This window comes from Anolis carolinensis, chromosome 6 (genome assembly GCF_035594765.1).
Source record: "Anolis carolinensis isolate JA03-04 chromosome 6, rAnoCar3.1.pri, whole genome shotgun sequence".
In the NCBI taxonomy this organism is placed as follows: Eukaryota; Metazoa; Chordata; class Lepidosauria; order Squamata; family Dactyloidae; genus Anolis; species Anolis carolinensis.
In genome coordinates this window covers 14,833,393-14,843,635 of record NC_085846.1, presented here as the reverse complement: position 1 = coordinate 14,843,635, position 10,243 = coordinate 14,833,393, and positions in this window count along the sequence as shown.

Below are 10,243 nucleotides of genomic sequence, written 5' to 3'. Positions count from 1 at the left end.
GGAGATGTTGTCTCTAAGCTGGAATGTGTCCAGAGGAGAGCGACTAAAATGATCAAGGGTCTGGAGAACAAGCCCTATGAGGAGCGGCTTAAAGAGCTGGGCATGTTTGGCCTGCAGAAGAGAGGCTGAGAGGAGACATGATGAGGGCCATGTATCAATATGTGAGGGGAAGTCATAGGGAGGAGGGAGCTGGCTTGTTTTCTGTTGCCCTGGAGACTAGGACACGGAACAACGGCTTCAAACTACAGGAAGGAAGATTCCGCCTGAACACGAGGAACAACTTCCTAACTGTAAGAGCTGTTCAGCAGTGGAACTCTCTGCCCTGGAGTGTGCTGGGGGCTTCTTCTTTGGAGGCTTTTAAGCAGAGGCTGGATGGCTATCTGTCAGGGGTGCTTTGAATGCGATTTTCCTGCTTCTTGGCAGGGCGTTGGACTGGATGGCCCATGAGGTCTCTTCTAACTCTATGATTCTTCCTAATTTCCTCCTTCATCCTCTGCTAGTTGAATTGATGCAGACTTTAGTTCATCTTGCCAAAGTAGTTTGCAACTCAGCAGAGGTGGTGGGAATGTAGACTCAGGCAAAAGCAAGTCGCTGCAGCCTATCGTAATGTATATATTCTTCCTCATTAATAACTTTTGGCATCTTAACCAGGTTCTGATGTTGTTTGGCTGCACATGTCCTGGGTTGCATCAGTGAAATGTTAGAAGGTATGAGTTACATCCTAGATAACACAGCCAGCAAAATGAAAACTTGATGTCTTGGCTTTTAGATCTGTTCGTGCCTTATTTGGGGCTCCGATTCAGAAAATTACATTTAATAGACCACAACAGCTCTAGTTTCTTAGATATGGTCATTATGACTTTCTGTGGGCAAGCAGATGACTATTGGAATAGGTCATATGTTCTGTATCTCAAAAATTAGAGCTGATGGGGGGGAAATTCGTGCAATTTTTTGAAACAGCAGGTCAGATATACACCGAAACGGGGCTGACATTTGACACACCAAAATATATATTGGCCAGTGTTTACTTTTACCTGCCTAGTGTGAAATTAATGCAGTTTGAAACCATTTAAACTGCCATGGCTCAATGCTATGGAATTATAGGAGCTCTAGTAAGGTGAGGCATCAGCATTCTCTGGTAGATATTATTAAAGACTGCAAACCAAAACCTTATCTCAGATGGGTTTTCATTCATTTCTCCATCTCTTTAGATCGAATTTGCCTCCTCAAAAGACCCTGGTATCTGAGTTCCCAGCCTCCTCTCCTCTAACCCATAGGTAGCACTCCCTCTCTGAGGCTCTTACGTAGGTTCACCTACTGGTAGCTAATTGCATTGGGCCACCGCTAATTTGACTGTCCCTTGCTGCCCTTGGCCATATGCTCAATCCGCTTTGTCCATCCAGATCTGTTCGTAAAGCAGCATTAGTGTCAAAAGCAATCCTTCAGGATTCAGTTGTTGTGTATGTTTGTGGAGGGGAGGGATCCCCAATGCACCTCGACTCCATGTGTTCAGGTACGTAGGTGGCAAAAGTATCCTGCGTGGAAGGTCCCTCTCTTCCCCAACCTGGATGTTAGGAGTTGTAGTTCAACACGTCAGGGAAGCTGGAATGATATGTCCCACTTTGTAAGCTCCTCTTGCTTCTGTCACAGATGGTCAAATAAATAAGCAAAAGGAAACACCTTGAAACCTATCCAAAAGCATGTTGCTTTGTTGTGAATTGAGAGGTAGAAAAAGGAGCTCTGATTCTAGAAAAGATAAGAAGTACTCAAATTTCCCCATGTCTTTTGCAACCGTCCCATATAGTCCTACAAGTCTTATGCCTTTGACACAGACCCATGAAGTTTTCTATATTAGAAGGAAATATTCTGCTAGATTACTCTGGAAATCGAGGATATCTTGCAGCAATGCTATCAGCAGCTCATCACCTGAGTCGTTTCCTTATCCTCCAGGCACAGACTACAGCTGATCCATCCATCCATCCATCCAGCCATCTATCTATCTACCCTGTTTCCCCAAAAATAAGACAGTGCCTTTTATTAATTTTTGCTCACAAAGATTTGCTAGGTCTTATTTTCAGGGGATGTCTTATTTTTCCACAAAGAAGAATTCACATCTATGGTTGAATTTTTAAAAAATGAAAATTTATTATTTACTGTACAGTAGTTGTCATCACAAACTAGCATAACCAAACTGTGAATCCTTTCAACAATTTCTATATTATATTTTATTGCTATACTGTTTTTAAATCACTGTTTTAAATTTCTGTTCGTATGTGAGTCCCATCTGGGAGATGGAGGTGGGATACAAGAATAAAGTTATTATATTATTATTATTATTTCTTGTTACTATCTTTATTTCCACGTACAACAATCTATGGTATGTACATTTACTGATCCTGCATGCTCCCAAACAAAACTTTACTAGGTCTTACTTTCGGGGGAGGCTTTATATTTAACAATTCAGCAAAACCTCTACTAGGTCTTATTTTCTGGGGATGTCTTATTTTCAGGGAAACAGGGTATCTATCTATCTATCTATCTATCTATCTATCTATCTATCTATCTATCTATCTTCCTGTGTTTCAGGTGAAGCAAAACACCAATTCCAGACCAGATCTCTCTCTATTTGGACGCATCTAGACTGCGGAATGAATGCAGTTTGCCAGCAATTTCATTGCCATGGCTCAAGGCAACCTGCAAATAATTATAACACAATTCTTGGATGCAGGATCTTTTGCTACATGGTGGAATGAATGTAGTTTGGCAACACTTGAACTGCCGTGGCTCACGGCTATGAAATCCTGGGATTTGTAGTTTGGAAAGGCACCAGCAAGGCAAACTTTGTACCTCCAGGTGTTTTAGACTTGAACTCCCACGATTCCTAACAGCCTCAGGCCCCTTCCTTTTCCCCCTCAGCCGCTTAAGCGGCTGAGGGGGAAAAGGAAAGGGCCTGAGGCTGTTAGGAATCGTGGGAGTTCAAGTCTAAAACACCTGGAGGTACAAAGTTTGCCCATGCCTTGTCTAAAGGGATTGTAAGACTACAACATCCAGGATTCCATAGCCTTGAGCCATGGCAGTTAAAGTGGTATCAAACTGCTTTCAGTCTACCGTGTAGATGCATCATTTCTCTCCTTCAATTGCAAACATACGTCTCATGCACAAACACAAATCATCACCTGCTCACATTCACACGTAGTCTCCCACAAACACACTTGAGGTGCCTTATACCCACTCAGATTGCTTATCAAATCTGCTTTCCTTGGCAAAGTCTCAAGCACAGAGATTATTCTCAGCACTTTCTGTCTGACTTTAATTGGAAAAGCTGGGAATTAGACCTGGGAAGCTTCTACATCCAAAATATTTGCTTGGCCACTTCCATAGATCCCTGGCAAACTCTACAAGCGAGACACTGCCCTACAATAAAAGAAAAGGGATTCCACGTACAGAGGATTGGATCCAGCTTAATAATACATAGTGCAGACCCACTGAAATTGATCTGAGTTAAACTGGCCCTGATTAACTGAAATTTCATTGGCATCAATAGGTCTACCATCATAGAATCATAGAACTGGGAAAGACTCCAAAGGCCATTCGGTCCAACCCCCTGCCGTATAGGAATACACAGTCAAAGCACTCCCAACAGATGGTCATCCAGCTTCTGTTTAAATATCTCCAGAGAAAGAGACGTCGTCAGTATCAATATGACTTAAGTCTAAATCCAATCTAAGGAAGGGCCAGAGACTATTAATCCACCAGATGTCTTGAAGGACAGCTCCGACCATCCTGTACCACTAGTCATTCTGGGTGAAGCTCGAGGACCAAAGAGTCCTCTAAATGTTGGAGTAGTTCCTCCCCCCCCCTTCATGGAAACATTCATGTAAACCTAACTGTGGAAGGCCAAGATAAATGTTTATATGCGCACATTACTACCATATATATGTAGATCCTGTCTGTTTATTTACAGAACTTTCTGTTTGGCTGGGTGTGTATCTCAAATGCACAATGAGCAGCAGATATGCTCAGCGTACGGTATCCAACTTTCTCCCCTGCTTGCTAACTGACAGGAACTCCCTAATTGCCTCCTTATCATTCCATCATCCTTGTCCCATTGATCGACATAGAAATAGGGAAAAGGCAGGCAGGGCAGGAACCCAATTCAAAGTCCAGACATAGGCAACAGCGGAGACAGGCCGACCGCACGAGCACAGACTTCAGGTTGTATGCGAATTGACATATACCGTCATCAGAAGCAAGCTGGGGGCACCAAAAGTATGGAAAAATAATATTCTTTTGAGAAAAAAGAAAGAAGATAAGGAAAAAGCATCTCCAAAAGTCTGAGGTAAGAAATAAATAAAAGACAAGCATCTCAAGAAGATAGAATAAGCGATCCAGTGACCGTTCCTTGGAAATAAGAGCACAGGTAAATTGGTACTTTGGATAACAACTCCTGGTATGGGTTGCTGTGAATTTTTTGGGCTATATAGCCATGTTCCGGAAGCATTCTCTCCTGACGTAGAAAAAGGAGCGGACCAGTGTGGTGAGTTGGCTGACCTAATTAGAAGATATATTTACATGTGATGGAGGCCAGCCCTGTCATTAGGCAGAGCACATACTGGTATTCTATGTTTTGATGCCGAGAATAGATGTAGAAAGGGCACCGTGGAATTTGCTATATGCTAAAGTAATGTGACCAACCTTGGGTTCTATATTACAGTAGAGTCTCACTTATCCAACATAAATGGGCCAGCAGAACGTTGGATAAGCAAATATGTTGAATAATAAGGAGGGCTTAAGGAAAAGCCTATTAAACATCAAATTAGGTTATAATTTTACAAATTAAGCACCAAAACATCATGTTATACAACAAATTTGACAGAAAAAGTAGTTCAGTACGCAGTAATGCAATGTAGTAATTACTGTATTTATGAATTTAGCACCAAAATATCACGATGTATTGAAAACATTGACTACAAAAATGCGTTGGATAATCCAGAACATTGGATAAGTGAGACTCTACTGTACTTGATCTGAGAAGGAGACACTATTTGCTTCTAAGGCTCAGATAGCAAAATGTCCTGGGATGGCTCTGGGATGCAGATTTGCAGTTTAGGCAGACTGTGCAATGTTTCCTGGCTGGTCCTGGTCCTCCCTGGAGAATATCTTCTGTACCTTTATGAACCATTGGAATTACAGACATAATAAAGGGAGGTTATTATTATCCTGCATGCTGTGAAATGTCAGGACAATTCAAAGCAAGCTTAAATATTGGATTGGAGATGTGTTGTCTCACAAGGCAGTATAGACAAAGGCCAGAATCCTTTTGGGGTCTTTGTGTCTAGGCTTCTGCTTGCAGGAATTATAACGGCGCAATTACACCATTTCATAGTGTATATCCAGTAGAAGCAGCAGTTACGTTACTACATTCCAAATGTGCATTGGCGCTGATGTACAGTGGGATTGAAGCGCATCACCGATTTGCATTGGGAATTCTTACCAGTGTTCTGTTACACATATTTGAAATATAGAAACCGTGTTTTAGAGCCTCTACTATGTAGTTAGGTGTATGCAAATTCGATAAAAGGTCATATAAGATTCCAGCGGGAGCCCCCGTTGGCACAGCGGCTTAAACCACTGAGCTGCTGAACTTGCTGACTAAAAGGTCAGTGGTTCGAATCAGAGTGAGCGTAGTGAGCTCCCGTTGTTAACCCCAGCTTCTGCCAACCTAACAATTCGAAAACATGCAAATATGAGATCAATAGGTATCGCATAGCGGGAAGGTAACAGCACTCCATGCAGTCATGCCGGCCACATGACTTTGGAGGTATCTACAGACAACGCCGGCTCTTCAGTTTAGAAATGGAGATGAGCACCAACCGCAGAGTCGGTCACGCCTAGACTTAATGTCAGGGGAAAACCTTTAACTAAGATTCCAGTGCTTTTTTGAAAACTTACTTTTTACAACTATAACTCTCATAATCCTTTGGCCAGGACAGCCATCAGCTGAGTGGGTGATGGATAACACAGGCCAACAATATTGTTTTTGGTGTCTTGGTTTTTAGGCCTGTTCCTCTGGCTATTTGGGACACTGATTTGGAAAATTGCATTGAATAGACCTCAACATCTCTAGTTTCTTAGATAAGGTTATCATGATTTTTTTATGGGCAAGTAGATGAAGACTAGTAGATGTCAAAAACAATATTGTATCTCAAAAACTAGATCTGATAGGGGGAAACTGATGCCATTTTAGGAATCATCAGGTCAAATATACCCAGAAGCAAGGCTAACATTTGATGGGCCAAAATGTGTGTTGGGCAGTGTAACTTAAGTCAGTCATCCAAAATGACACACCTTCGAATTCTCCAAATTTGGCATGGAATACCTGGTTAATCTTCTGCTTCAAAAATGTCAATTTTCTCCTTTCTCCTGCCCCACTTTCTTCACAGCTGATTTCACTTGCTGTGAAATCAAAGGGAGGATCAGAGAAGGAATGAAGTCTTGTCCTTCCCAACTGACTCGAACAAAAGCAAATTCCTGCAACCTTTTGTTGCTTTCACATTAATGAATTTTGCCATCTTGATCACACTCTGACATTGCTTGTGTCTCAGTTTACAAACATGAAATGCTGGAGGGTAAGCCAACAGTCATGTTGGGAAAGGATACATGTGTCAACCTTATTCTTTTTTCCTAATCTTTGCAATTTTATTCCCTTCCCTTCTTCATCTTGGCAACCTTCTTCCCTTCTCTTCCTCATCTTGGCAACCTTCTTGTCTCTCCTTCCTAGTCATTTCCACCTTCTTCTATTGCCTCCTAATCTTGGCAACCCTATTCCCTTCCCTTCCTCATCTTGGCAACCTTCTTGTCTCTCATTCCTAGTCATTTCCACCTTCTTCTATTGCCTCCTAATCTTGGCAACCCTATTCCCTTCCCTTCCTCATCTTGGCAACCTTTTTGTCTCTCCATCCTATCATGGCAATCTTCCTCTCTTTTCTTCCTCATTTTGGCAACCTTATTCTTGCTCCTTCTTAATCTTTGTAACCTTATTCCTTTTCCTTCCTCATCTTCACAACCTTCTCTCTCCTTCCTCATCTTGGCAACCTTACCCCCTTCCCTTCCTCATCTTGGCAACCTTATACTTTCTTCTTCCTCATCTTGGCAACCTTATTCCCTTCCCTTCCTAACCTTAGCAACTTTATTCTCTTCCCTTCTTCATTTTGACAAAAGCACTCCTTTGTTCCTTTCTCAAGATACAAAGAGCTCTATCCAGGGCTGTTCTCTCAGATCAAAAGATTATCTTAATATGGGGTTTAAAGCTCCTTTCAGGGCAAAAGTAAAGACATTTCTGTCTCGTCTCCTCTCTCTCCATCACCTCCAGCCTGTGGGGATCATTTCTCCCCCCCCCCCCCAAAAAAAAAGCAAATTTCAGAGCCAGATGAGGGCCTTTTTATCCACAGATTCTTTGGGTAGTTAAGTAAACATTTTAACATTGTGTTGTTAGCCAACTTGGGTCCCATGCTAAGAGAGAAGTGGTATAAAATGTAAAATATAAAAAAAAGGATTAAGACTGGTAACTATAATTTCTGTACTGGTAGTGATGGTTTCAAGAGATTAGTCTTTCCTAATGCAGTATCCATTATGTGTATTTGGCTATAAAATCCATTACCCACAGCAATTGTGTGTGGGATTGGATATGATGGGAACTATAGTTTAAAAACCTTGAAGATGTCAGATTTAGCAAGTGACACCTGTGTCTTCCCTCTAACTGCATCTCACTAGGCTGATACCTCTCAGATATACAGTCAGCCCTTCACACTCTCTGGGACTAGGATCATGGGATCGAATCTCTAAGGCTGGATCCACACTACCATATAATCCAGGTTATCAAAGAAGATAATCCAGATTATCTGCTTTGAACTGGATTATGTGAGTCTACACTGCCATATAATCCAGTTCAAAGCAGACAACCTGGATTTTATATAGCAGTGTAGAAGGGGCCTGGATCCTCTTGCATTACCTTGTGGATGCACTGGAGGATCTAGAAATGCCTACAGAGATCATAATGCTCAAACCTATGCATAATCAAATCGATAGACAAACCCACAAATGTGTATGGCTATTAATATATCTTTCATTAAAAGAGGGATGAACAATTGTTGGGTTGGAGGGACCCCACTGAAAGGCCACGAGGCTTTGAAAGGTTGCATCTCTAGCAGTGAGCTTGATGGATGGGTTTTGTAGTCCACAGCAACATCATGTTTTGTGGTTTTTGTGTGCCTTTACATTGTTTGTACCTTACGGCTATTCTAAATGAAAATGTTATATTTTTATTTTTATCCTGCTTTTTCTCTCTTAAATAAGTGGGATGGCCTTAAGGACTGAAACTGTCTTTGCTAAATCGGGACAACTGAGGGATATAACTGTGACAGAATTAGGTAGGATTAGTTTTAGGAGTCCAGTTCTACTATTGGATGTGTGGGAATGCGTGGCTCCATGAACAACAGGGCTGGAATGCAAATTTTCAAATCAGGACCAAATCAGAATTTTGAAATATCAGGGCCAAACCCAAAGACCCTTTGTGAGGTTATTAAGCAGGATGCCTTAACTACTAAGCACTATTGAACAGAGTATATAATTCCAAACAAAACAAAACAAACATCCACCAAGTCTAAAACTCTAAAATCAGGACTGTAAATAAAGAACAACACTCTGAAAACGGGAATTCCACACATGAAACAATCAAGGATTCCCCCAGACAGGAAACAGCCAGGCCTTGAAGCTGCTAGGCTTTTCAATGCTAATAAAGGTGATTAATTGCTACATTCACACTTGCCTCCAACAGACAAGAGCTCTTTCTCCCACCCTGGACTTTCCATAGTTATAATAATCTCCCTTGCCTAGTTTCCAACAAACCACGCAATCTCTCAGGATGCCTGCCATAGATGTGGGTGAAACATCAGGAGAGAATACTACTGGAACATGGCCATACAGCTTGGAAAACTCACAGCAACCCAGTGATTCCAGCCATTAAGCCTTCGACAACTCAAGGAAAAGATATTTATACACACCTGCATTTTTAAGGCAGTACTCTCGCCCTGGGTTTCCTCCTCCTTGGTCCAAGGGATGGAAAAGAAGTGACAAGACCTAAGTTTCGGAAGCTCTCCTTGGTGCCACCTTTGCTGCCTATCTTGACTTTTCTTGAATCTTACTAAATTTCGAATACAAAGACTCTGATATTATTATGAATAATAATAATAATAATAATAATAATAATTATTATTGTATGACACAGCAAACAAAATAGATATAGACAAGGTTCAAGAGAAGTCAAGATTATTATTATTTGAGACATTTATATCCCGATATCCTTGCATTTGTCAATCATTGTCTCTGCTCTTCTTTCACAGATCAGAACGAAGTCTTGCCCTTCTGCCCAATATGCCGTACGATCGTGTGACAGTGAACATAGAACGGGAAGAAGTGTGTCTGGAGCGCACAGCATCACGCCTGGGCCTCATCGGCACCACCACCGGAGGCGTGGAGGCATCCTGCCGGGAATGCCTGCTTCCCTTCGGACTGGTGCTTGGCATCATCGGATTGGCAGCCACCAGCGTGGCCTGTGCTCGCGACCCTCCTGGATCCGTGTTATCCGTGTTGGGGTGGATCTTGCTGGGGACGGGGGTCCTTGGGGTGGCCACCAGTTGTGCCTGGCAGCAGTACAGGCAGCGGAAGCGGTGCGGCAGCTGGACCATACTGGTGGGAGAGGCAGAAGCAAACACAGTTGCCATATGAAGGTCTGGGCCTGGAGTCTCCTTCTGAATGCCGTATTTCTTCCTATGGAGTGATCCAAAACACTGCTCCGGCTTCAAGCAAAGTCCCATTTTGAATTGGTGAAAGATTCAATTTCAAGCCAAACCAAGGTGATTGATCTGTCCTACTATGATAGCCAGCTGGTTTCCATTGCGAACAAATGAAGACTGCATTTGAGGAGGGATGAGATTTCCATTTAAAGTCAAAATCCATGCTGGACCATTTTATCACCTTTATCACAAGGGAACCACTTGATGAAGAAACACAACCTACAAACTATCTACAGACCCACCAAGAAAATCAAGCAAATGCTACGTTCAGCAAAGGACAAGAGGGATCCTCTCACCTCTGCAGGAGTCTACCGTATACCATGCAGCTGTGGACAAGTCTACCTAGGGACCACCAAATGCAGCATTGCCCAAACACGAATCAAGGAACA